Consider the following 24,937-nt stretch of genomic DNA (forward strand, 5'->3'; position numbering starts at 1 on the left):
ACCTACACAGAGCCAAACCCTCAGCTGCAGGTGAGGCCTCCAATGCAGCCTAATGCTGCTTTTTCTTAATTTATATATTTGGAATTTATATAATCTGCTCTTTTTTTCCTACATTTGTCTTTCCTAATGCTTCCCTTTTGATACCAACATGATCACTCTCACAATGCTCTTAATGCAACCTAAAATTAGGTTTTCATTTTATATTATGGCTACTAAAAGAAGTAGTTTGCAATACCAGAGTGTGAGATGGCCAGGACATTTTTGGGATTTGTAGATACTTAGGATCTTTGAAAGAATTACTTATCTTAAATGAGGAATTAAAACCTATTTTTCTTCCTTTAAAGTGTGACTCTTTACTGAGTAGAACAGTCCCAAAGGGTTTTTTTGGGGTTTTGTTTGTTTGTTTGTTTTTGTTTGTTTGTTTGTTTTGATGGGGGTTTTTTGTGTTTTTGTTTTTTTTTTTGTGGGTTTTTGTTTTTTGTTTTTTTTTTTTTGTTTTTGGGGTTTTTTTTTAATTAATAATACTCACTTTTAGCTAAACTTCACTGTCAGGTTAAAGAAACCTATGAGTTTCTTGTGTGAGCTGTATGTAAACTTGGCTAGTCAGGAAATATTCACACCCTCAGAGTACAGCATGTGTTGCTAAAAGATCTCTATTAAAACCTTCAGTTTATTAAAGTGAAAAAGGGTAGGAAACTTTCACACCTCAAAAGTTATGATATCATTTCATTTCAAAATAACCCCATCAAGTTCTTGTATTTCTTAGAGTGAAACTGTCCATGTAGCATTGTCATCTCAGCGCTGATAATTCAGTTGTAATTTTATTGTTTAGGTAATTCCACTTCTGAGTCAATTCACTCTGCTGGGGATACTCTCTGTTGAGTGGGACAGAAGCATCACATCTTTGAAAACAATTTAGAATTGTGTATTTGAGATTAATGTGAAAAACACCTTTTGGGGAATTCCAAGGTGAAATATTTCAGCTGAGGAAAATGATTCTTTACTTTTGCATGTATCTCCCCATGGTTTTTTAGCATCCTGATGGATTTAGGGGTAATTTGGTGTGTCCAACAGCAATATGAAGACATGAAATTCAGAGCTAATTTGAGAGTTAGTGCTTTGATAGACAAACTTGCTAAAGATGCTGCTTGAAAAATATCTTCCACTGATAAGCTTTACTTCTTCACTTTCTAAAGGAGCAGAACTGAAATAAACTCATCAAGTTGAAAAAAAAGAAATCTGAGTGTTTTAAGGACAATAATACAATTCAGTGCCTTCCCAGGAGTTAGTACTTACTTCCAGTGTAGAACTTTGAAAAAATGAAGTACAAAATTAGGTATTAACTAAAGGAAAGAAGATACTTGTTTAGTGCTGTTGATGGCTTTGACAGGACTTGGCTCTGGGTTTCACAAAGTCTTCAGCTTATTTCTACTCATTTATTTGTGGAGGTACCTGTGTTTCCTTATTTCAGGTGTATCTCCAGTAGGTGTTCACAGACAGAGGTAGCCACAGCCACTCTTTAAAATATCTTGTGCCTTGCAGCTATTTGATCCTGTAATTGTGTACAAAAGCCTGGATCCAGTGCTGATGCTGGGAATATTTTATTGCTCACTAAAGAGCATTTTGTGGCTATGTTTCAATAGCCAGGTTTGTGTTCTGGAAATGTTCAGGGATTCCAGGAGGCCATCAGAGCAGGAATATTATTGTGGTTTTGTAATGAAAAAGAGAAGTCTACTAGAGACTAGTGAAACAACCTCCATAGGTAATAATCATCAATAATAAAAGAACATCTCTGGAGTAAAATTCATAGAGTAAAATGGTGAGTGTCAGTTTTAATTTACTTTCATCAGCTAGAAGAAACAGAGGAAAGTACACAACTCCCATAATGAGGTTAAGCAAAGAAAATCACATTTTTTATTTCTAGAACACCCACATCTCTATATGGTCAGTGTCATATTTTTCTCTCTTGCAACGCTGCAGGGAGTCCACCTACTCTGGATGAGAAACCACTGAACAGAGTTATATTGTGCACTGAGAAACAGAGATTTAAACAGAGCTCTGTTCATTTTGTCACCATAGATGTCAAGATTAATTTACATCTCAGGACTTGTGGGAAAAAAAGCTTCACACTTGCACTCCAATTGACAAATACTGGGATACGCTTTAAAAGTTTGGCTTATTTAACATTCAGACATCTTGCATACCAGAATAACTGATTTATTCTGATAATGATACAGTTCTTTATGAACTTTCTTATTAAATTATTTACCTGGAGCACCAGGGCATTAATAATTAATACAAATTGCTGTAGAATTGAATTTTACAGAGAATGTATTCAACAATCTTTGGGGAAAGCAGAGGATCTCAGACTGATGGTTTTTAGGCTGTCACAGAGCTTCCAGCTTAAGTCTCTTGTTATTCTGCTGAGTGTTCCCTTCTGGGATGCAGCAGGAGCATCTTACACTTCTCCTGTTGCAAGTTTTTATATTTAATATTCTTTAAATTGCTAAAGGCTGCAGTAACAAATCCTTAATTCCCACCCAATTTATGCATCTTCTGTTCTCCCCTCATTTGTGCACTGCTGTCATCACTGTGGTACCTAAGTCTTTCCCAAATGACATTTTAGTAGTTATCACCTCTCCTCTTAAAGGAAGGATATGTGTGCAGCAGAGTGATTATTTTGTTCTAATTATGGATGACTACTCTCTCCTAATCATTTTCTGAACACTAAGGATATTTTACATAAGCAAATCTATTTTAAAAAGAAATTAATCTAAAATATGGATGTATTTTTGGTTTGATTTTCTAATTTTTTTTTTCAATACAGCTTGCACTTCACAGGCTTGGAGGAAATTTCAGAGCATACCTTTCATGCATATGGAACCTGCCTCCTTCCACCAGATTGTTTCTGGTGTTTTAAGTTACACTACACTTAGCTGTTCAGGAAGGTATTTTGGCATTGTGGTGGCTGGTTCCTGTTTAAAATAAAACACCGTTGTTCAGGACTTGTATTTTCCACCTTAAGAGCGTAAATATTAAAATCAAATAAACTCTTGCTTTTGTAAACAATATTTTATAAGCAAATATATAAAAACACCCTCTGAGATTACTGACTCTGCTTTTATTGAGGGTGAAACGTGGGTCTTTTATTAGAAGAGTTAATGTAGAACATAGATCAATACAGATGGCATTAATTAGATAATATTTTTAAGCTTTTTTTTTTCCCCAGAGATGTGCAGTATTCTGTAGCTTCCCAACTAATTTCCAGCCTCCTTGTCAATACCTCCCTTAGGTAAAGCACAGCTTTGGCTTGACATTGCCCAGTGGCCTGAGAGCTTTTCTGCTTTGGCTTTGGTCTAAGGAAGCTCTGCTGTGGTTTGAAAGATTCCTGCTCCTTTCATTGTTCCCTGTCCGTTTTTCCCCTGCTGTTTCTGCCTCTCCCTCCTCACCCCATCTCCCAAAAGCCTGCCCCAGCAGATGTAGCTTGGGCCATCCTTGAATTTCTCTCTTCTCATCTTTATTGGGTATTAGCACACTGGTTCAGCCTTTTCCATTTGTCCATCTGTCTTGGTTGTGAACTGCAGATGACTTGTTGCATATTTCTGCATTCCTGAATTGATTCCTCTTCACATCCTCCTGCCCTTGTCCCTCGTCCCCCATCCCCACACACTCCCAGGTTTTGAAAATCTGGAGTGAGTGTTTTAGGCTGTGTGATCTCTGGTAATTTATAGCAGAATCTAATCCCTTCCCTCTCCGTGGTTCCTGGCTGTACCCTAATAATAACTTATTAAATGCTTTATACAGCTAAGCAATCTGTTTTGGCCATCTCAGATCTTAAAGCCCATGTGGATTTGTTTTCTCCCTGTCACATGTGTGTCCACTTGTTTGTCTCGCTCTGTTTCCTGAATTCTGCTATTCTCACTCTTTCCCCAACACTGAAAGCCTTTCCATGCCCTCCACACTTTTGGAATTCTCCTCTCCTGATTTTGGAATTCTCTCACACACATTCTCTCTCACACTTTTGGAATTCTCCTCCTGATTTACCTGCCCTCCTCAGAGGACACAGAGCAGCTCAGCTCAGCCCAGTGGGCAGATCCCACATGATGCTGCAGAGGTGCTGTGGTGTGCACAGCCCACAACTGGGGGATCTTTCCAGGGTTATTCCCTCTGTGGTGACAAATACAGGGCTGAATTCCCTGGCTGCTGTCAGGTTTTCTAGTCAGATTACCCCACAAAGTCACTGCAGAGGTTTTCCCCTTAGAAGGGTAACAGTGACTTTGCAAGGTATGTCCTACAATAGAAAGTTTACTGGAGTAGGAATTAACTTCACAAAGGAATGTGATGATTTTTTAACTTGTTTTTAAAAGAAATACTTGGACCAGCAGACAGGCTATGATAGGTGGAACGGTATCACTAAAATGTGCTGATATTGGAGATCGAGCTCAAATTCTGTGTCCTCTTGAGAGCATAAGTGGTTTTCTAGATTTTGACCCATAAAGTTTCTTGTTGCACCATTCTGTACTGGCAACTATAAAAAAATTCTAGAGAAATGAGCATTTTTTTCCAAGGGGGAGTAAAAACAATAAATTTAGGACCTTGCAATGTCATGTTTATTGATATTTTTAGAGAGAGGGACTTAACTGACCAGCTTTGTACCTTCAGCCATTCTCTGAGGAATTACTTCAGAAGTTAACTGGCATTCCAGCCTTTCTGCTGTCCATACTGACTATTTAAAGCAAGACATTATTTGCAGAAATCCTACTTGTAAAATGGAACAGTGTTTAAAATGTGACTGCTTGAAGAAGCCCTGCAGGCTCCTCAGGGGGATTGTCAGGTTAGCACAATGTGGTGGAGAGAGCCCAGGCCAGGGAGGTTATTCCAGCTCCTCAGAAAAGGGGAGAATTCTTGGTGGGGAGAGTCATTACCTAAGGAATGCAATGACAAAACAGCTCAGTATTCCAGGGTAGTACTGGACATTTTGCAGGATCATAAAACTCTTGGCTTCCATTCACGAGGGCCTTTAAGCAGCTGAACGATCCAACTACTTTCAAATGCTTAGCAGAACAAGTGTTACATTAGGGTTTGGAAATCTAGCAAGCAAAACTATGTGAAGTTCATTAAAAAGAAAAAGAAAGTATTATATTTCTTTTTATTTGGGTAGAGAGCTGTATTCCTCTGCAAATGAGAGGATGATCAGTGACTTTAAAACTGTGCAAATACCATCTGGCTTCATAGAAAGTCACTATTGTAATTCATAATTTTAACCTGGGCTCCTCTCAGGAATGATCTAGAGATTATTGGATTTTGAAAATTAGTTGTTTGTGTTCCAGGATTTTTTTTTAAATAATTGAGTGGAAAATAATTACTGTTTTCATTCACATTGAAAAAGATTCATGTGTTTGTTCCAGTTACTCTATTTTGCATCTTTTAAAGATTGGGATGGATTATTCATGTTGCTCACAGCAAATCTCTGTACAGTAGTAGAATAGTGTGGAAAAGCTGATCTTGATTTTAAATGCTCGTTGCTCTAATGTGGCCATTACCTGGACCTGCAAACACTTGAGTTATAGCACAGCTGAGGCTTTTTTTGGACAATTACTCCAAATTTTCTAGGCAGGCTTTGATAACAGTTTGGCTGGACCAGCCTGCCAGTCAATTATGGACACCTCCTCCATTTACCATGAAGTCTAGAGAAATAAATGTGTGGTGGGGTTTTTATTCATATTTAGAGTGTTGGATAAGCAGGATGGATTTCACGATGACAACCCAGGAGACAAGAATGCAGGCCTGCACGTGCCATGTTCCTTCCTGATTCAGCTTTTAAGGGCTTGTTCTAAAAATCTTGCATTTGTCGGTGTCAGTTTATCCAAAGTGGGGGAAGGGTTAGCAAGGTATGAACTGAAGGTATTTACATTTGAACACTAAGCAATTTCTGAAGAATGAGGTAGGAACTAGTTATTGCAAGAACTGTTGCTTAGTTTAATTAAACCCAGCTGGGCCTGGAAGAGATTCCAGCCAAAAGCCTGAGGCTGCTTGCCAGGAGCCTGTCACATTTGATAGCTCACACTGCTCTGAACTTGGCTGAGAGGGGTCAGGCACACAGCACAAACCGAGCTCTCCTTCTCTGTATCCAGGCTCGCTCAAAAATGCAGAGATGCTGCCAGCTGACTCGAAAGCCTCTCTCCTTTCAGCCTTGTTTGAAGAGGCCCCCGGGTTCTTGGAAGTGAGAGAGCCCAGCGCCGGGAAGGCACAGGAAGGTGTTCTGCACATGGAGCAGGGAGGGTGTTCTGCACATGGAACCAGGGAAGGTGTTCTGCACATGGAACCAGGGAAGGGGTTCTGCACATGGAACCAGGGAAGGGATTCTGCACATGGAGCAGGGAAGGTGTTCTGCACATGGAACCAGGGAAGGGGTTCTGCACATGGAGCAGGGAAGGTGTTCTGCACATGGAGCAGGGAAGGTGTTCTACACATGGACCAGGGAAGGTGTTCTGTACATGGAGCAGGGAAGGTGTTCTGTACATGGAGCAGGGAAGGTGTTCTGTACATGGAGCCAGAAAAGGTGTTCTGCACATGGAGCAGGGAAGGTGTTCTGCACATGGAGCAGGGAAGGTGTTCTGTACATGGAGCAGGGAAGGTGTTCTGCACATGGAACCAGGGAAGGTGTTCTGTACATGGAGCAGGGAAGGTGTTCTGCACATGGAGGCAGAAAAGGTGTTCTGTACATGGAGCCAGGGAAGGTGTTCTGCACATAGGACCAGGGAAGGTGTTCTGCACATGGAGCCAGGGAAGGGGTTCTGCACATGGAGCAGGGAAGGTGTTCTGCACATGGAGCCAGGGAAGGGGTTCTGCATGGAGCAGGGAAGGTGTTCTGCACATGGAACCAGGGAAGGTGTTCTGCACATGGAGCCAGGGAAGGTGTTCTGTACATGGAGCAGGGAAGGTGTTCTGCACATGGAACCAGGGAAGGTGTTCTGCACATGGAGCAGGGAAGGTGTTCTGTACATGGAGCAGGGAAGGGGTTCTGTACATGGAGCCAGGGAAGGTGTTCTGCACATGAGCCACGAGCAGCGGCTGCTGCAGGATGCCCCGGGCATCTGCTCCCAGCAAAGCCTCCCTGTGCCTCTGAGCTGGCAGCTGGGGCCAGCCCCTGTTCCTGGGAGGGGTACACAGTGTGTGCAACACCGCTCATGCATTGCTGCTTTAAAATATCCCTGTGTCACAAATACCACCTTCTTTTTAAGGTACCTCCCCCTCGGGTTTTTGTAGCTTTGTGCAGCATAATTTAGCACAAACCATCACAGCAAACATCCCATATTCATCACAGGAGCAGGCACCTTAAATCTGATGAATTTCACATTGCTTTCCTTCCTGGATAAACTACCTGAATGATAGGATAAGCCAACAATTTTAAATGAATAGTAAACATGTAGATAAAGAAAATTATTTTTCTGTTGAACTACACTTTTCCTTGTAAACTCATGTGGTGAGTATAACTATTTATGTTGTTTGAAAGAGTTAAGCAGGCACCTCTTTTCCCCATAGAGATCCCTTGGGTTTCCTATGTGCATTTTCTCTTTTTTTTTTTCTCTCTTCTCTCCATAACCACCATGGGAGAACTCTCTCAACCTCTCCAAAAAAGCATTTCCACTTTGCTGAAATAATTAAATATTCCTTGGACCAGAGGACTGGAACCTCTACAAAGGGCTTATTTTTCCCCTTTTTCTTTATTCTTTGTTTCCTTGGTACCCAGTGAATACTTAATTACAAGCTGGAAAAGTCCAACTGGAGAGATGAAATCAGGGAAGATTCTCTAGGTCAGGGGAATTGGCTTTCAAACAGCATTGTCCCACTGGAGAGAAACAAAATTATCCTTCCACAGCTGAATATCTGGCTCCTTTAATCCCAAGCACTGCCCTTCTCCTTTTTCATAATAAAGACATTCAAGGAACACTTCTGTGGCAAAACTCAAACTGCTATGAACCTGATTACTAACTTTGGAATAAATGCTGCACAGGTTGATTATTACTGAATTTAGCAAGTAAGATACAGTAATAAAGTATATAAAGTGAGGGGTTTACCTATCCTGGGGAACAAGGAATGGGGTATGGAGATTTAGAAAAGAACTCTAGGGATGTGAATCATCCACACCACTGTCTGGTTGCAATCAAAGCTTGCTACTAGTGCAATTTAGTGCTACAAAATTCAAAGATAAGCTCTAAATCTCCTTCCTGCTCATGTGAACATAAATATGTAGCATCTTTGTCATTTTTGGATGGTTTTCTCATCAGATAGGCAGCTGTAGAGAATGCATTGTCTTCTCTTGTATTTTTGTTTAACAGCATCTACCTAGGTAGAGGGAATGTGTTTCAAATGTGGTCTGGACAGAGACAAAAATCAGGAACAGATTTCTTGGCCACTTTATTGTGTAAGCAGAGAGAAACACTCTGAGGGCAAAGTTGAACACTGGGTGTTCAAATACAGTCATTTTGGCAGTCAGGTACTAGAAATGGAAATTTAGATGCCAGATGTGTGTGTTTATGCTTGAACTGAGTTCCACCTTTTTAGAGTACAGCACCTCTTTTCATTTGGTCAGGTGTAAAAGTTGTTTACAACGAAGAGAGGCAAAGCTGACCTGAGTCTTGGATTCTAATGGTGTGATGTGGGTGGCAGGGCAGAATCAGGCAGAGGTGCATCATTGATTATTTTGTGTCCTCTCATACATTGCAAAGGCTGAAAATCTGCCTAATTTAGCCCGGTTCAAGCTTTTAACAACCTGGGTCCCTGAGCATTTGCCCACTGCTGGACTGAGATAGAGCATGAAAGTCAGTGTGGATCCTGTTGAGGCCCATGAGCAGAAGTCTGTGATGTTGTAGGACATTTTTCCTGGTGTTCATGTTAGGAATTCAGCTGCCTGATATCTGCTGGCATTAGCAGCACTCACAGTTGCTTTAGGCTACACCAGTCCCATGTTCTCTCAGGCACCAGGTGAAAAATCCAGTGTACTGTAGGCACTTGACCCCAGTCCTGTTTAACTTGAGCAGTCCTCTTGTGGCATTCCTACCTTGGCTCTTGGTCTTGGTTGTAGCAGAAGAACTGCAGGAGCTTTTCATCCTTTGGTCTTGCTTCAGTGGTCACTGTTAACCAGCAACAGGGTGTAAATAGAGCAGCCCATCATGCCTGTGATGCCTGCTGCAATATTAATTTATATTACATTAAAAGCAGTGATGTAGTCTATTAAAGTGACCTTGTGGGTTATAGTCTGACCCTCTGTTTTACACAAACAGCATCACTGTTGTCAATTATGGATTAATTCGCATTTTTCCCTTCCCTGAGCTCCAGGGCAATATTTTAAAGTGCTGTGGAGGGATTGTTGAGGTTTAGGAATGGTATTCTCCAGTTTAGTGTTCCCATTGGAACACCCCACACCCTGTGCTGGCCAAAAGGAGCAGACAGGGTTTTCTTTACTGCTTCTATTCACTTCATAATTTTTGTTTTCCCTTTCTTCCCATTATGAGTTTTGTTTGGCTTTTCTCTTCCTTTTTCCCTCTCCTGTCATTCAATTTTTAACTTTTCCCATGACACTTGAAAGATACTGAATTTCAATAATGTTAATCATAGGTTTAAAGTGCACCTTAATTGTAGATATCTCAACTTATTTCCTTTTTCTTTTCTACTTTTTTTTTTAACTTTTTTATTGATAGTGGACAACTTTCATTTGAATCCTTGGGTTACATTTTTTTATTGTTTTTATTTTAAAGCTAATTGCACATTTCATCTGAAGTCTAGATACCTCCTTAGCAATCAGAAGCATTTTCCAAACCATTTTTTTCCTGTTTTTGACCAAAAAGCAAAAACTGACATTTATTTGTAGCACCACTAGCTCGTAGTACAGTAAAAGTAAAAGCAAAGCACTGCCAAGTTTTCCAGCTGGAATTTCCCCCTTCAGCTGTGCTGATCCTCCTTTCTGTTCCTTTGGATAATTAGTGATGTTCCTGAGTGCTGCTTTTATCAGCGGGGATAATCTCTGTACGTCAGCCTTGCAGCTTTCCATGCGGTCCAGGACATGTTTGCCTCAAATATAAACAAATCTTGCAGTACACTTTGTCCACCCCAAATAGGAGCACTTTTTGGATGGGTACACTTCAGACCAGCACTGCCAGGACCAGACTTTCCTCAGTCTTTTTTTAACCCCATCTCTTGATGGTTTAGTTGCTGTTCAGTATTTGTGTTGTCACTTCAAAGTCCTCCTAATGCAAGGACATATCTCAGATTTTTGCATAATTTGTCTTATCCAGACAGGAAAAACAGATTTATGCTGCTCAAGAGCAGCCTGTGGGAGATATTTCAGCTGCTGGTGATTCAGCAGCTCGTGAGAAGTTCTGCAGCTCTGATGGTGATTAGTGAGATAAGTATATAGAGACTAATCAGGATAAAATGGGCAAAGTCCTTTATTAGTTTTAGTGTTGCATCAGTGTCATGCTTAATGGGAGTTTAGTCATATCCAGAAATATTTAATAAAATAATAAAATTCAAGGATAACTGAATCATGTTTGACTCAGTTTTGTCCTTACTCACACTTGGATTAGGAATTTAACGGTAAAGATATAAAATCTATTTGCAGTTCATGCCACACATTTTTGGTGCAATTATTTGTTACTATTTTCACATAATCTTAAAGAAAAATTTGCAGTGTCATCCTGCAATGTAAAAATGCCCAGAGATTGCCAAGAGTCCTTAAACTTTCACCTACTGAACTTTCTCTAATGTGACTTTTATCTAACTTTTAGCTCTAGCTCCCAATATTTCTTTTGGCTAGAAAAAAAAAAAAACAACCTCACAAACAAAAAACCCACAAACAAAACACCTCCAGTTATTTCCTATATACTAAAACCCGAACAAATAAATAAGAAACCAAAAAAAACCCTCAACGTGTCTTGGTATTTGGTCAGAGACACTCCTAGTGAAAGAGCACGGTGATGACAAGGAGGGAGAATGCTGAAATCAAAAAGACTTGCAGGCAGGAGCAAAGGTAGAAGCATTTGCTTTGAACCTGGGAGCCTCCCAAGCGTGTCCCAGGTGTGGACCACATGAGCTGGGGAAGGAATGTGGCTCCGAGGGGTGATGACAGCTCCCAGTCTGTTCTGCCTCAGTCCCAACATGCACCGGTGCATCTGTTGTGCATTTCCAGAGGATCTGTCTTTTTCTTGCTTTCTCTTTCCCTTGGTAAATTATTGAAACAATTGAAGTATAAATTGAAACCATTATTCTGAACAGAAGCACAGAAACTCTCTGAAAGAAGATGTCTTCTGTGAAGACAGGCTGAGAGAGTTGGGATTATCCACCCTGGAGAAATCTTAAAGGATTTTCCAATACCTGAAAGGAGCCTACAGGAGAGCTGAGAGAGAATTTTTAGGATAGGACAAGGGGTAAACTCTGCCTCACCACTCAGGCCCTAACCATTAGAGCCAGACTGAAAAGACAAATGTTAAGAGCTATGTAAAAGTTTGTGTGTTCCTTCCATTTTCCTCAGGCAAGAAATCTAGCTGGTTTTATTAAAAGAGAGCAATAAAACAACATAATTTAATTCTGATATCATACTCAACTTGTAAGACATCACCCAGTCATCAGTGGGGCCTGGTTCCTGGCTCAGAATGTTACTGTGTTTAAGAGAAAATGCTATGTGAGATAGAAATCATAAAATCATTTAGGTTGGAAAAGACCTCTAAGACCACTGAGTCCAACTGTAAACTCCATAAAACAACTCCATTAGTAATTTGTTCAATTTACTGTGAGCACCACTAAATAATAGAAGCAGGACTGTAGGATACAGTGATTGAAGAAACATAGAACAAATGCTTGTTTGGATTTTGTTGTGAAGTTTATTTCAGAGAGCCCAGTTATTGCACAGAAATTAAGAGCTATGACCTCAAATGGTTGACAAAACCATCTTCCAAAATTGCTGGTAAGTGTTAAAGTTTTTGCAGTTTTAGAAGGAAACAAACAAACCAAGCAATCCTCCCAAATCTAAGGGCTCAGTCAAACACCTGCAGAGTCCCAAGGGAGGGCTGGCTGTGCAGTTGGCTGAGGGGAAGATTATTTCTAACCTCCCTGGTCCCTTCTCATATCCATTATCCAGGTCATTAGGGGCCTTCTTGTCCCCAGAGCTGGAATCCAGAGCAGGCTTGTGCTGGGACAATAAATCTGGTGTAGAACATGTGAGGTTCTGAACTCACTTTGGCAGGTTTTTAATTTCTTTATGATTTTCAGAAGTCCCTGCAGCCAAGCAGAGAAGGACAAAGTTGAGGTCTGCGCAATTGCCAGTATTGAGTCCTTGCCTTATATACCGGGGCTGAAGGGAATCATCTGCTCCTCAGATGTTTTTATTTATTATCTTTGTGCAATGAGACCTAATCTGCAGTAATAACAAAGATTTATTATAAATGTAATAAACTGCTTTTAAAACTCCAAGTGACTGTGGAGTGGCTTTGGTTCAATGAACCAGTGGAGGTTTCTGGACTTTGAGCGTCTCTCGTGAAGGCAGAAGCTTCTGAATTCAGGATTGCACTACAGCAAAAAGAAAACCAAGAAATAAACACTTGCAGGAGAAGATGTCAGGCAGGGTGGTCCCCAGCCTTGTTGGTCTCAGTGTTTCTCTTTTGCTGAGGAGAGCAAGCGAGGCAGTGTGAGACATTGCCCCAGATGTGGGGCCTTCACGCTGGCCACCAGCCAGGAGAAAGCAGAGAGCAAAAACAATTTCTAGGATGAGATAGGAGAGGGGGAAAGAGGTGGAAAGGAGCAGCACTCAGCTGAGCCAGCCAGCAGTGTAGGTCTTTGCCTTTCTGCTTTTATTGTGTCTGTGAAATGCACAGAATTGCTGCATTTTTGAGGAAAGCTATGGAAGTCACCCCTTTTCTCAATTCTTTTGGTAGAGCCTGAGCCTCCTGTTCCTCTTGACCCACAAGACACAGAAAATCAGGTCCATCATTAAGATCTCTCCTCTGTCCTTTCCTACACTGTCTCTACCTATATGACCATGGTTGTGTGGCTTCTGGTAACAAAAAACCGCAAGAAATGGGGACATTTCCCACAGTCCTCTCATTTGAAACTGTTGTGAGTAATCTGACTGGATCTGTAATTTTTTTTCAGATAACAAAAGCAAAGCAACTGGTAAAGACAAGGTCATTTGACCCTAAAATTCATAATGTGAACTCTGCCTCAAAATATTTAGGATGGAGTTTTCATAAAATACTTTCCTACTTGTTGAGAAGTGGAGATCAGACAAAGCACAACTTGACTTTCAGGTAAAAAACCCCAAACAATTTTAACATTAAACTGAAACCTCAGACTATACAGAAGTGAAATTTTTTATCTATCTTTTCTCCTGTGTCCTTTCTTTCCATGACCTGGAATTATTCATAGTTCCCATTCTATACTGGACAACTTTTTCTTTTTTCATGTGCTTAAAAAAAATTAAGCAGAGTCTTTTTGCTTAGGAAAGAGAGAATAAGTACCCTTCTAAAAGTATCATTATGGATTTTCTCTTTCCCAAAGCATCTACCTCCTCCTTTAGGATGATTAAATTCATTTTAATGTAGTGCCAGCCAGGTGGAATTGTTGCCTTCCATCTGAGATCCATTAAACAAATAACCTGCTTTGTTTATATTATTCTCATGTAGAAGGCTGGTTTCTGTCTCTGGACCTGCTAAATCTTTGGGGATGTGTCAGCTCTTTCATCTTTTCCCTGAGCTTGTTTTAGAATGGCATTCAGTGTGACTGTGGATGTGGTAGGATTTGCTGCACAAGTGATAAGGTTATCAAATTTTGAGCCCTTCTCCATGCAGTAGTTGAACTTCCCCTTGTTAAGTCAAGTTGCCTTTAGGGATTTTTTTCTGCTCTCTATTCCCCCTCTGTGACAGTAGCCAAAACAAGGAGTTCTTAAAATCTTTACAGATGTGAACAGGACCTTAAAAACTGGTACCAAAAACTCACAACACCATGTCCTGTGAGATTAATCCCAGCTTCTTGACAGTACTGGGCCTTTCGGAAAATCACATTTTCCCAGGTGCTAGAGGCAATGATACCACTCCCATCACTTCCTTCACTCATCAGACAGAAAAGGATTTAAATACACCTCCATCCTCTATTAATATATGCATTCTATATAGTTTTGCCATCCTTATTTGTTAAGGAACAGAATTCCTTATCTCATAAATTTTCAACCTTTATCTGTAGTGGGTTTATAACTAATTGGCTCTTTTCCTGTTATGATCATATTTTTTCCTTTGAAATCAATTCTAACTGGATTGAATCTTAGCAGGAAAGGCCAAATGTTGCCAGAGAAAATGTGCTCTAAGTCAGTAAATCTTGTGGTTGCATACAGATGACATTACTGAAATAGATAATCCTCTACAGATGCATTAATTTCATAATCTAAAAATGCCCTCTGAAGTATTTTACAGGAACAAATAAAGGCCAGCTAGATGACACAGCTTACGAGGGCAATGGTAAATAAATAATTGCTAACGCAAGTCTGTGATTTCAAAAACTTTGAAAACCAGCATCTCCCACTTGATCAAAATCTGTAACTACTTTTCCCACGGAATTTCTCTGTAACCATATTTACAAACCCGGTTATTTTACAGAAATAGATGATCAAAGCTTAGAAGAACCTGTAGCAAATCCTGTTTGCTTGACACTTGGAGCACTTGGCATCCAGCCTGGTGTCCTGAAGTTATGCTGCCAAGGGAAAAAATATGACATGCATCCTTGTAAAACTTGTGCTGCTTTCTTTGGCACTCCCCCCTCCCAGGGACCGTGTCCATGTGGTAGTTCTGCTTTGTTTCTTCTAATTACTAGCAGCTGAGAGAGTTGGTGTCCAGGGGAAAGATCTTGAAACAGCCTTAACAGGTGTTCCAAGGCCAAAGTTTCTGTGCAACACAGGTGTAAAATGAGATGTTTGCTGCACCTGATCCACTATTGATCAAATGGAACAAGCGCTGGACAAGAAAATACAAGCCTGTTTTCCTAAATAGCTGCATTGTCCAAGGCACAGTGCTGAAAGAGGTGTGAAAGAGCGCTCACTTTCCTTTAACAGCTCTATTCTCTGTCTTTTCCAAAGGCTTTCAACAAATGGGTTGAAATCTCTTATCTGTCATGGGCATTTCCAGCGTGCTGGAAGTGTTTCAGTACTCTGGAGAACATGTGTACCTTTCCTGAAATGCATCCTTTTGTTGGCTCTTCAGATATTGCTGGGATCATGGACATGGGCAGCTTTAACTGAGGTTCCTGAAAACTACTTATGAACCTTTTTCCCTTGGAAAATGTTACATTAACAGCCCTTGTTATGCAATGTTTGGAAACAACTGAAATGTTTATAACAGATGATAAGAACTAGAAAATATATTCTGCACTTCTACTGCAGTCAGTAACACCTGTGTGAAGTTGAGGCTTCTTTCTTTTATACTTTGCTATGAGCAAGGTCTTGTACAATCAGGTTTTATTTTCATGTTATTTCTTGTAAGTTGTTAATAAAATCCAATGTGTAAATTTTAGTACCTGCAGTTAAGTCCAGGCTTTTGGGTCTTAGTGCATCCAAGGGGTGTTTCAGGCCGTGTGTGAGCAGGATTTTCACAACTGGGTGTTTTGTTTGGATGGAGTGACCTTGATAGGATTCTTTGAGCCCTAGATTTTTATTGTGATCATAGTGGAAACCTTTATCCTGCTCCTGCAGTGAGTGCTGGTGTGGTGCCTGCTCTGGGCCTAAGACTGGAGTCCCTCTCCCCCTCAGAGTAAGATGCAGGGGACTGGGGTTGATTTGTCCCTTTTAAAGAAACACTGGTGATTTGGGGCAGAAGGTATGGAAAATGTTGCAGAAAAAAAATCAGTACAAAAATAGGATATAGAGTGTTTGAGTGATGGGAAAGGACTGGCTTTCTATGCTTCTATGTGTTTGTGCATGTGGTCATGTTCATAGCTGTGTGCTTCAGAGCTGTTGTGCCTGAGCCTGAAAATGGAGATGTGGCATAAATTGGATGAAATTTCAGCAAAAAACAATAAATTCACTGAAAATATTATGATGGGACCTGTCCTTTATGTCAGCCCCCCCCGACTCAAGCTGCAGGTGCTCTGTACTTGGCAATTTCTGCGGGGTCTGGAGGATTTTTGTATGGAAGCTCTGCCATATGGCTGATCAGGAGCTGGGTTTTTGTCTAGCAGGGTGATGCCCCGTCCCTGACTGAATATGGTTTACAGCTAACACAAACCTTGCTGCAGTGGCAGTTGCTATTAAATAAATCAAAGTATAATTAATACTAAACCAAAATATCTACATAGAAATCACTTAGAAGTCAAGTTTCTCTCAAGAGAGCACCAGCAGTGGCACCGGAGGAACAGGCAGGAACTGATTCCCAGGAATTTCCTCAGCACAGGAGGCAGAATTTCTTCCCTGGGCACTGCCTGAGCCCTGAACAGATTGTCCAGAGAGGGTGTGCAACTCTTAAATTAGCACTAATATAGCCAAAAAGAATAAGAAAAGCCTCAAAGCAACGAAGTAGAGACCCAGAAGAACAAAAAATATTGGCCTGTAGACAGAATTTCGAGTGTTCTGGCAAAGATGAACACAGAAATTACTCTAGAGGGAATGAAAAAAAACAAGGAACATTTGGAAGAGAAAGCACACTAAATGGGGAAAATTGGCAATGAACAGCAATCTTAAATTAACTGCAACCTTGTTTTAAGTCTTCTGTTTTGTTGACTCTCACTTCAGATTTATGTGACACCTGATACGTTTCTTAGTTTCTCAATAAAGCATAGTCTTGCATTAAGACAATGTAAAATGGAAAAAATATTGTTACTAAGAAAAAAAATACATCTAGGCATCTGAACTGTGTTTATGTGTATTTTTTCCTAGTGTAATGAGGGTTAACTACTGCAAACTGTTAAGCAGAAAACCCTGTGCTCTGCTTCATAATGTAATAATAAAAACCCCCAAGTGACTAAAAATACACAAAGAGATTTAAGAAATAATCAAGTAGGTAATAAGGAGTAATGTTTTTTTTAAGATTTATGTATTGTGTATTTTAAATAACAGAAATAGGGAAGGCAGAAAGTTCTGTCCTCAAGGTCTATGGCTTTTTTTTGACTTTTGGACAAAAATTTAGTGAGCAGTAGAAAGTAATGGTCTCATTTAGGGTTTCCTCCCACATTTTTGTCTCATAAAAGGAAAGTTAGGGAGTGCTTGCCTCAGAAGTGGCATTAGTAAACTCTTCCCTTGTCCTCTTTTCCTCAGCTTGTAGGAAATCAGAATTATCTCAGATCTCTGTTTAAGACCCTTAAGACCTTTCATTCTTGCCTGAAATCGGGCCGAGAAGAAGATTCCTCCATACATGAACACAGACTGTCCTTAAGTGCAGTAATTTCTTAGAGATCAGAGTAAAGTTTTGTCCTAAATCACTTCTGCTCACAGAAACTTGGCAGGGCTGATGTACCTCACTGCCATCCTCATTTATTGGGCCAGACTTTCTGCCTTTCTCCTAAAATTTGACCTCCTTGTCACAGCACCAGTTCCTTTCTGGGTGTAACAATCTCTGAGTTTTCTGGTTGTTTATCTTCATGGTGCACTGGCCCTCTAACAGGTGGTAGGAAAAAAAGCTGATAATGGTTCACTGGATTACATCCTTTACCGTGGGCACTGTTTTGAGCAGGTTTTGGAAATCTGTTTTATCAGAGTTATTTAATGATAATGTCAGCAGTGAAAGTTCTGTGATCATCTGCTGCATTCTAAATCCTGCAGAATTTCTGTTTCATTCCAGGCCATCTGTGATTCTTCTGTTGCTGTGAAACATTTGTTTCAGTTGTGCTACTAAAAACCCTGCAGTACCTTCAAGCCTCTAATTATTGTTATTGATCTCTCAGCAGATAAAAGAGTCCTCCAAGCCCATATCTGACTTCTCTTTGGTGTATTGAAATTATGTGGGGGGGGAAATGGCCTTTTTTCCCTTTATTAATGAGAAGAACCTATTGGCCAGCACACTGAATGAATGCTTTCATGTAAGACAGGTTTTCTGCAGAGACCTGCCATGTTTGTTTCGTATGAAGAGAGTCACACTATTTCATTTTGTTCAGTCAAATGCAGGAAATGTCTGATCATCTCTCCATCTTTCCTCCCACAGGAGTGATTCATCAATCCCTTTGAAAAACTTGGAGTTTTGCAGTTGGAAGGAAAACATTGATAACTGATTAAATTCTAGCTCTGCAAATGCTGCCTACACACATATACAGCATTTACACACATAAATAATTACTTAGGTTTTAGGCAGACTTGCCTGTAATTTGTGCTAAAATATCTGAATACTTGGAGACTTTGTGAGTTCACTTTGGGAGTTTGGAAGTATTTCAGTCACTGTTATAGAAGACCCACATATTTTGAGTTGTGGTGAGTTTTCCAGCCTTGATGATTCTATGAAACTATAGATCCCAGGACAAAATCCTGCCGGAATTCCACTGGTAACTGGCCTTCAGCCAGGGGGAAAGAAATATTCCCAGGTTTTTCCAAATGCTAAGACCCATGTGTCTCTGTTAAACTTAGTGGATTTCCCAAGATTTAAATATTCCTATAACTCCTAGCAGGATTTGCTTGGTGACTCCCTGAGCACCTATAGTTTTATAGAGCACCTGGTTTTTCTCCTAGGAATCACTTTTTGCTCTACTGTTCTTCTTACTTAGAAGAGAATGCTGAGATTTTCAGTCCTGTAACTGTGAGCAGCAGTTATCCCAGATTCTGTGATAAAGGCTAACACAGCAAGGATTATGTCTCAAGTGCTCCCTATGCATGGGAACGTCTCCTTCCATCAGCAAAACTGAATTTCAAGTTGCTGAATTAAAATGGAGTCAGGAATTCACTGCTGCTTTTTGAAAGTTCAGGAGTGGCAGCTGAAGTATATCTAACACCTACTTATTCCAGTGTAGATAATACATTCCAGTGCATTATCTACACTGGAATAATAAAAGCCCTCAGAAACAAACTACCAAGCTCACTGATTATTGCACTGACTTTGGCATCCTGTGGCCCAACATTTTTTTGCAGCATTTCATCTGCTGGGCAGCTGAAGAGTGTGTTCTTCCACACAGCTTACAGATGTTTATGTAGATAGCCTGAAATGTTATGTAAATAAAAATTAACTCCACAGCCTTATCATGATTTATAAAACCTACACTGGGATTTGGAAGCCTGGTTTGCAGCACAGTTTGCAGTGGAACACAAAATGGGACTGGAATGGAGCCTGGTTTGTGTGAGAGAGAGGCACCAGTAAAGTGAGAGGGAGCCAAGCTATCCAGTCACAAACCTTGTTTCCTGCAGCACCCCATCACTTTTCTTGGTGGTCTCCTGCTCCTGTCCAAAACAGGAACATGGCAGAGGGGCAGGTTTCCCTCCAAGCATCCTCAAATTCAGTCTAAATGGGAAAAGCAAAGCAGACACTTAGGAGCATTGTCCTGCTACTCAGCTGTGTGTAGTGTGAGGCAAACATTAAACATGTTACTGTCCTATATCCCTAGGATGAGGTAAATTTAAACACTTCATCTCACTGGCTAAAAAACCAGGCTGGAATGCACAGGAATATTCACAGGAATTTTCACAGGAATATTCACAGGAATATATGAGCATTCCTTAAGTATGATTATTCCTTAAGTATAAAATTCTGTCACAAGTCATTCTGGTGTGACCTCACTGTGACCTCATGCAGAGCCAAGATTTAGCCAGCACATGTCTTGTAGGATTTCCCTCTGGAAAGCTCACACTGTGACTTGATGCTCTGACCGTTTGAATGCTGATTTTTTTTTTTCCTCCTCCCCACTTACCAAATTGCATGGAGTAGTTCTTGAATTTTGCAGTGGTTGTGAGAAAATAAATGTAATATAAGGGCCAGATCTGTTAGGAACTGGCAGAGCTCCATGGACTTGCTAAGGTTGTGCTGCCCCAGCATTCATAAGGGTCAGATGGTTACAGACTCGTGAGAGAAACACAACGTTCCAAATTGGTGTGGTCAGTCTTGCTTTTCTTCAGAATTTGGGGCTTATTAGCTTACATCTACTTGCTCTCTGTAAATATGCAAAATAATCTTTTCAAATGTAGCCTACTTAGCAAACCAGAACATTTGGCTTGCCAAAATATGTCTGTACTTTCTCTTACAGCTCATGGCTTTGTATGGAGTCCTCCTTTAGTGACTTTGCACATCTACAGCTTTTAGGGTGTGCTGTGGTTGTGGGTGCAAACCTCACAAGCAGGTGAGGAAAGTTGTAGTTCCAGCTCAGACTCTCAGCCATGGCTCTGAGACTGCAGATGAAGATTTATCTCCAGACAGAAATAGGGAGGAGTTAGGATGTGATATTCTGTAGGACAGCAGCACCTCTCTTATGGGCCTCATTTTCTTGAAGATGAGAACAAAATCATTTTAGATTAAATTTGGCTTGTTAGAACTGTCAGAGTGCCTCATTCTTCCACAATTTCATTCATCTTCCTGAGGAAAGAAGCCTTTGGATCCAGCAGCTGACAGGAAACAACTAATGATGATTATTTGTATAATCTAGAAGTACTTTCTCTTCCTTTCATTTGGGAACACTTGCACTCTCTCTCTGTGTCCCTGAGTTCAGCTGAACAGCAGCCAAACTGCATCACTCAGTTACTTCTTTAGTCTTTTAGAAAGGGCAGGACAAGCAAGTGAGCAAGGCTGAAGTAAGAAGGGCTTTGTTTCAGGGGTGGGAAAAGGGTTTCTCTGTGCTCTGAAATTGAGTTGGAAAACCTGAATTTTTAAGAAACACAAGAAAAAACATTTAATACTGCTGATAGTAAGATGAGCAGGAGCAAAAGAAGAAAAAAATTGATGGGTTGAATAAGTTCATTAATACCTTTGGAGGAAAGTTTGCTGTAAAATGTCATGTCTGATTTCTTGCAAGCCTGTGAAACTGTAACAGAGATCCTGAGTCCTAAAATACATCAAGTGCTGAAGAAAAAGTGTAAGTGGGAAATCAAATTTTATATCAGTTCATTGGTCATTCTTTTCATAGACTCATAGTGTCACAGCATGGTTTGGGCTGGAAGGGAGCTAAAAGCTCATCTGCATTCAATCCATGCCATGGGCAGGGACACCTTCTACTATCCCAGGCTGCTCCAAGCACCACCCAGCCTGGCCTTGGACACTGCCAGGGATCCAGGGGCAGCCACAGCTTCTCTGGGCATCCTGTGCCAGGGCCTGCCCACCCTCACAGACAGGAATTTCTTCACAATTATTTAATCTAGACCTGCCCACTTTCAGTTTAAAACCATTCCCCCTTGTTCTGCCACTCTAGGCCCTTGTGAATAGTCCCTTTCTATCTTTTTTGTAGGCTACCTTCAGGTACTAGAAGGCTGCTTGAGGTCACCCTGAAGCCTTCTCCAGGCTGAATAATCCCAATTTTCTCAGCCTTTCCACTCATCTGTATGTTGTAGTTTGGCAAGAAAGGCAGGAAGAGGCATCTCAGCAGCGATTTTCCATAGGAATTAGTGTTTGATGTCATTGGGAGCACTTGTATTTCCATTTCTGATGCAATAGTAGGTTTTCAGCACCTTCAGCAGTCCCCATTTGGAGTTCAAGGAAAGCTGATTTCTGTGATCTGTATTCTGGAAAGACACACAAAGTTTAAATAAAAGGTAAGTTTAAGAAATATAATGCATTAGAAAGGGAGCAAAGTGTTTGCAGTATTTGCATTATAAATTAATATTCTTGTTACTTCCCTGTCCAAAGAAAATTGGTGTGTGCCCGAGCTTGAGGACATCATGTGGGAAGTACAAAGCAGTTTTTGCTGATCTACAGTTCATTAAAAAATAAAAATTAAAAACAACCAACTTGCCATTAGTGGGTCATCTGATGCTGGTCCCCAACTTCCAGGTAGGTTTTACAATAAAGTTTGTTCCTGGGGGTTTTCCATTTGATTTTTGAAAAATCATTTATCTATACTCAACAACATGCTTTATCCACACCTGTTATTCAACTCTTCTGTGCTGCCAGGAGGCTTTCCCAGTTATCCTTTTGCCAGAGTGTTTCACTGCAGATGTGTTTTGGCATGGAAATGACATCCAAAAAAAAAAACTTTGTCTTTGCAGTCTGGCAGAGCTGTGAGTGGCAGCCATGACCTCACTGCTGCCATCATCACTGTGCAGAAAGCATAATTATGGTGTAGTATTTTGTGTGGTGGTACCTTCATGCAGACAGCAGGGATTTCAGGAAGGATTGTTTTTATTCCCTGTCCATTCCTGCCCCATTTGGCTGCTTACCTGTTCCCAGTCCTGCCTGCCAGGTGCCTCTACTGAGAGGAAAAGCAAATGCCCCCTGTGCCTGGCCATGGCTGAGGGAACAGCGTGCAGAGGGAATTTTTCAGCTGCTTGTTTATCAGAGACTTGGAATTGAGCTGGGAATCAAAGTCTGATTTGCCTGTTAGCATCCAGCTCTGTTTAATATCAAGGACAGCTGCAGTGCTTGCACAAGACAGAGCCTTAGCTGATCAGCTAGTTCAGTTTACTGTGCAGGAAAAGGCCAGAGAAGGCTTTCATTTTAATGGAAATGTGGTTCTGCAATGCATAAATAAAGTTTGCTCAGAAATCCTGAACAACAATCATGCTGTAAGTTGTCTCTTTGTTTTGTTCTCAGGGGTTCTGGTGTCCTTTCCAGTGGAGGGCTTGTTCATGTCTGGTGCTGTGGGCCAAGAAAAGAAAGAGCCAGCCTGAAAAACCCCACATCCTCTTGTAGGACCAGATCCATCCTCTGGATATGGTTCCTATTGAGTACACCAGGTATTTCCCAAGTGGAGCTAAGCACAGAGCTTGACCTGCTGATTTCGCAAGTCCCAGTTTAAGTTCCATGTGTGCTTTTATCCAGTTAATCAAACAACTGTTTATCCTGTGAGATAAATGTTCTCCTCTGAGATGTCTCCAGGCTGCTCTATCTTTTCTCCTGCTTCTCACAAACCCTCTCCGTCTGACCACTGGGTGTCAGTAAAAGACTGCGAAGTGTTTTTTGTGATTAAATATGCATGAGTTCCTCTCAGGCTCTGTTGGGTGTTCCTCACTTAAGGTGGCCAGGGCAAATTTAAGAATACAACTCACACACACACACCAGGAGTGTAGAATAATTAACAAAAGCAGCTCAGATCAGTAAGTTTTTCCTGAATCACGTCACTATTCTACTTGAATTAATTCATACTATCGGGAAACTAAATAAATTAAAGGAAAATAGTTTATCTTTTTTTCTTCTTATTCGAGCAAAGCCACCAATAATTCCCAACATAATCATGAGGTACAAAGCTGTTACATTTTATTGTATTCATATTTCTTGTGCATTAGCCATTATGTGACTGGAGGTCCCAGTCCTGAAAGGTGCTGTCCTCGTGCAAGGTCATCTGTAGGAAAATACCCTTACAAATGCATGAGAATTTAGGGGGTTCCACACCATTAAAAAAAATCTGTTTTCAAGGCTCTTTCTCCTTCCACCAATGGGGAAAAATTCTGCTCTGGATTCTTTGGCAGAATGAACTCAAAAGATGTGAATATCTCACCTGAGACATGAGCTGAAAATTTAGTGACAGCTGAAAATAATTTAATTGAATGGAATGGGTAATTCTGTGTGTGCACATAATAGCTCCTGTATTTACATGTCACGTTTGTTATATGTTGAATTTTATTCCAATTTTCAATATGTTGAAGGTGTAACAGCATTGGAAGAAACCCACAGAGTTTTGGACACCTGTCAGGAAATAAGTGGCCCCTGGGAGCTGGGCAGGTATCACAAATATTTGGGATTATGTAATAGGCACAGTAATTGTATGGCACTGCAAAAATCGTCTGCTGTCAAAAAAAATGAGTTTCAGTCAGTTTGGTCCTACCTCTTTAGGCTACAGAGTCCTCTGATCACTAAAATAAGTTAAATAGCCAAATTACTGTGGTTTGCTGCTCCATAATGCTGCCATGTTCAGGAGGATACTGCTGCCTTTGCTCAAACTCTACTCAGACTTTAAGGCAAATTTGAAAAATTAAGCCATGTAAATACTTGCTTTAAAATAACCTACTTTGATGGTAATTTCTTAGAATAAAAAAAAAAAAATCTGCAGCAAACTCTCGGGCGATACAAATAAAATACACACTGGACTCCTGTTCAGAGTATAAATAGAACAAAACAAGATTTGTGCCAGAAGTTCTCTTTTGCATATACAAAATTGAATACTGAATTCCCCCTCTAGGTTCTTTCTCTTTCCAGAGTGGATGGTAAAATTCACAAGTATTTGAGACTTACCTTGCTACACAATTGTGGTGTGGAGCAAGGAGCAAAGGTTTATTTAACTGAATCTGTGTCAAAAACCTCTTAATATTGTGATTTGTAGGTGTACACAACCTAAATTTTGTGTCTAAATTAGGGGGAAATAACAGCTGAGCACTGCTGAATTCCCATTTTTTCCCTGCCCTGAGTGCCACTAGAGGCCCTTTTTTCACAGCTCCTGCCCCTACTCCGTGCTGGTGGAAAAGCTGCAAAGTTTCCACCATTGTCATTAATGCAACAGCAGGTCTGGAGGTCGAAGACAAAACCTCCAGGCAGCTAAAATCAAGAATTAGCATTATTTTCCCTGTATTGTCAATCAAATCAAAAAGAGCATTTTTGCTTTACTCTAAAGCTGAACTCCTCAACCTGTACCTTCTTAAGTGTGCTAATGAAACAAAGCACTTGTTTTAAGAATAAGAATTTCAGTTATTTTGAAACAGTGATGCTCAATTTTTTTTTAATAAGTTTTTTATTTCAGCAATGAAACAAAAGACTCTTAACTGGTCTGTTGTCATTTATAGTGGTTGGAACATGAAATACTTTTCTGTTTTAACAGGATCTAGTACTGAAAGTGTTCTCTGTGTAACATG

At 40.5% G+C, this 24,937-nt stretch overlaps 1 long non-coding RNA gene across 3 annotated transcripts in view; it reads left to right on the forward strand.

Moving 5' to 3' along the window:
* The window catches only part of LOC128804286 (uncharacterized), a 46,194-nt gene that overhangs the window by 13,792 nt on the left and 7,465 nt on the right, over positions 1-24,937 (forward strand). Inside the window, exons 2-5 of one of the 3 annotated variants that reach the window (XR_008435997.1) lie at positions 21,385-21,688; positions 21,783-21,926; positions 22,686-22,828; positions 23,738-23,813. This is a non-coding gene — a long non-coding RNA (uncharacterized LOC128804286). The remainder of the gene's footprint in view (positions 1-21,384; positions 21,689-21,782; positions 21,927-22,685; positions 22,829-23,737; positions 23,814-24,937) is intronic. The other 2 variants (XR_008435996.1, XR_008435998.1) reach the window with 2 other exon arrangements.

Source organism: Vidua macroura, chromosome 2, assembly GCF_024509145.1.
Source record: "Vidua macroura isolate BioBank_ID:100142 chromosome 2, ASM2450914v1, whole genome shotgun sequence".
NCBI lineage: Eukaryota > Metazoa > Chordata > Aves > Passeriformes > Viduidae > Vidua > Vidua macroura.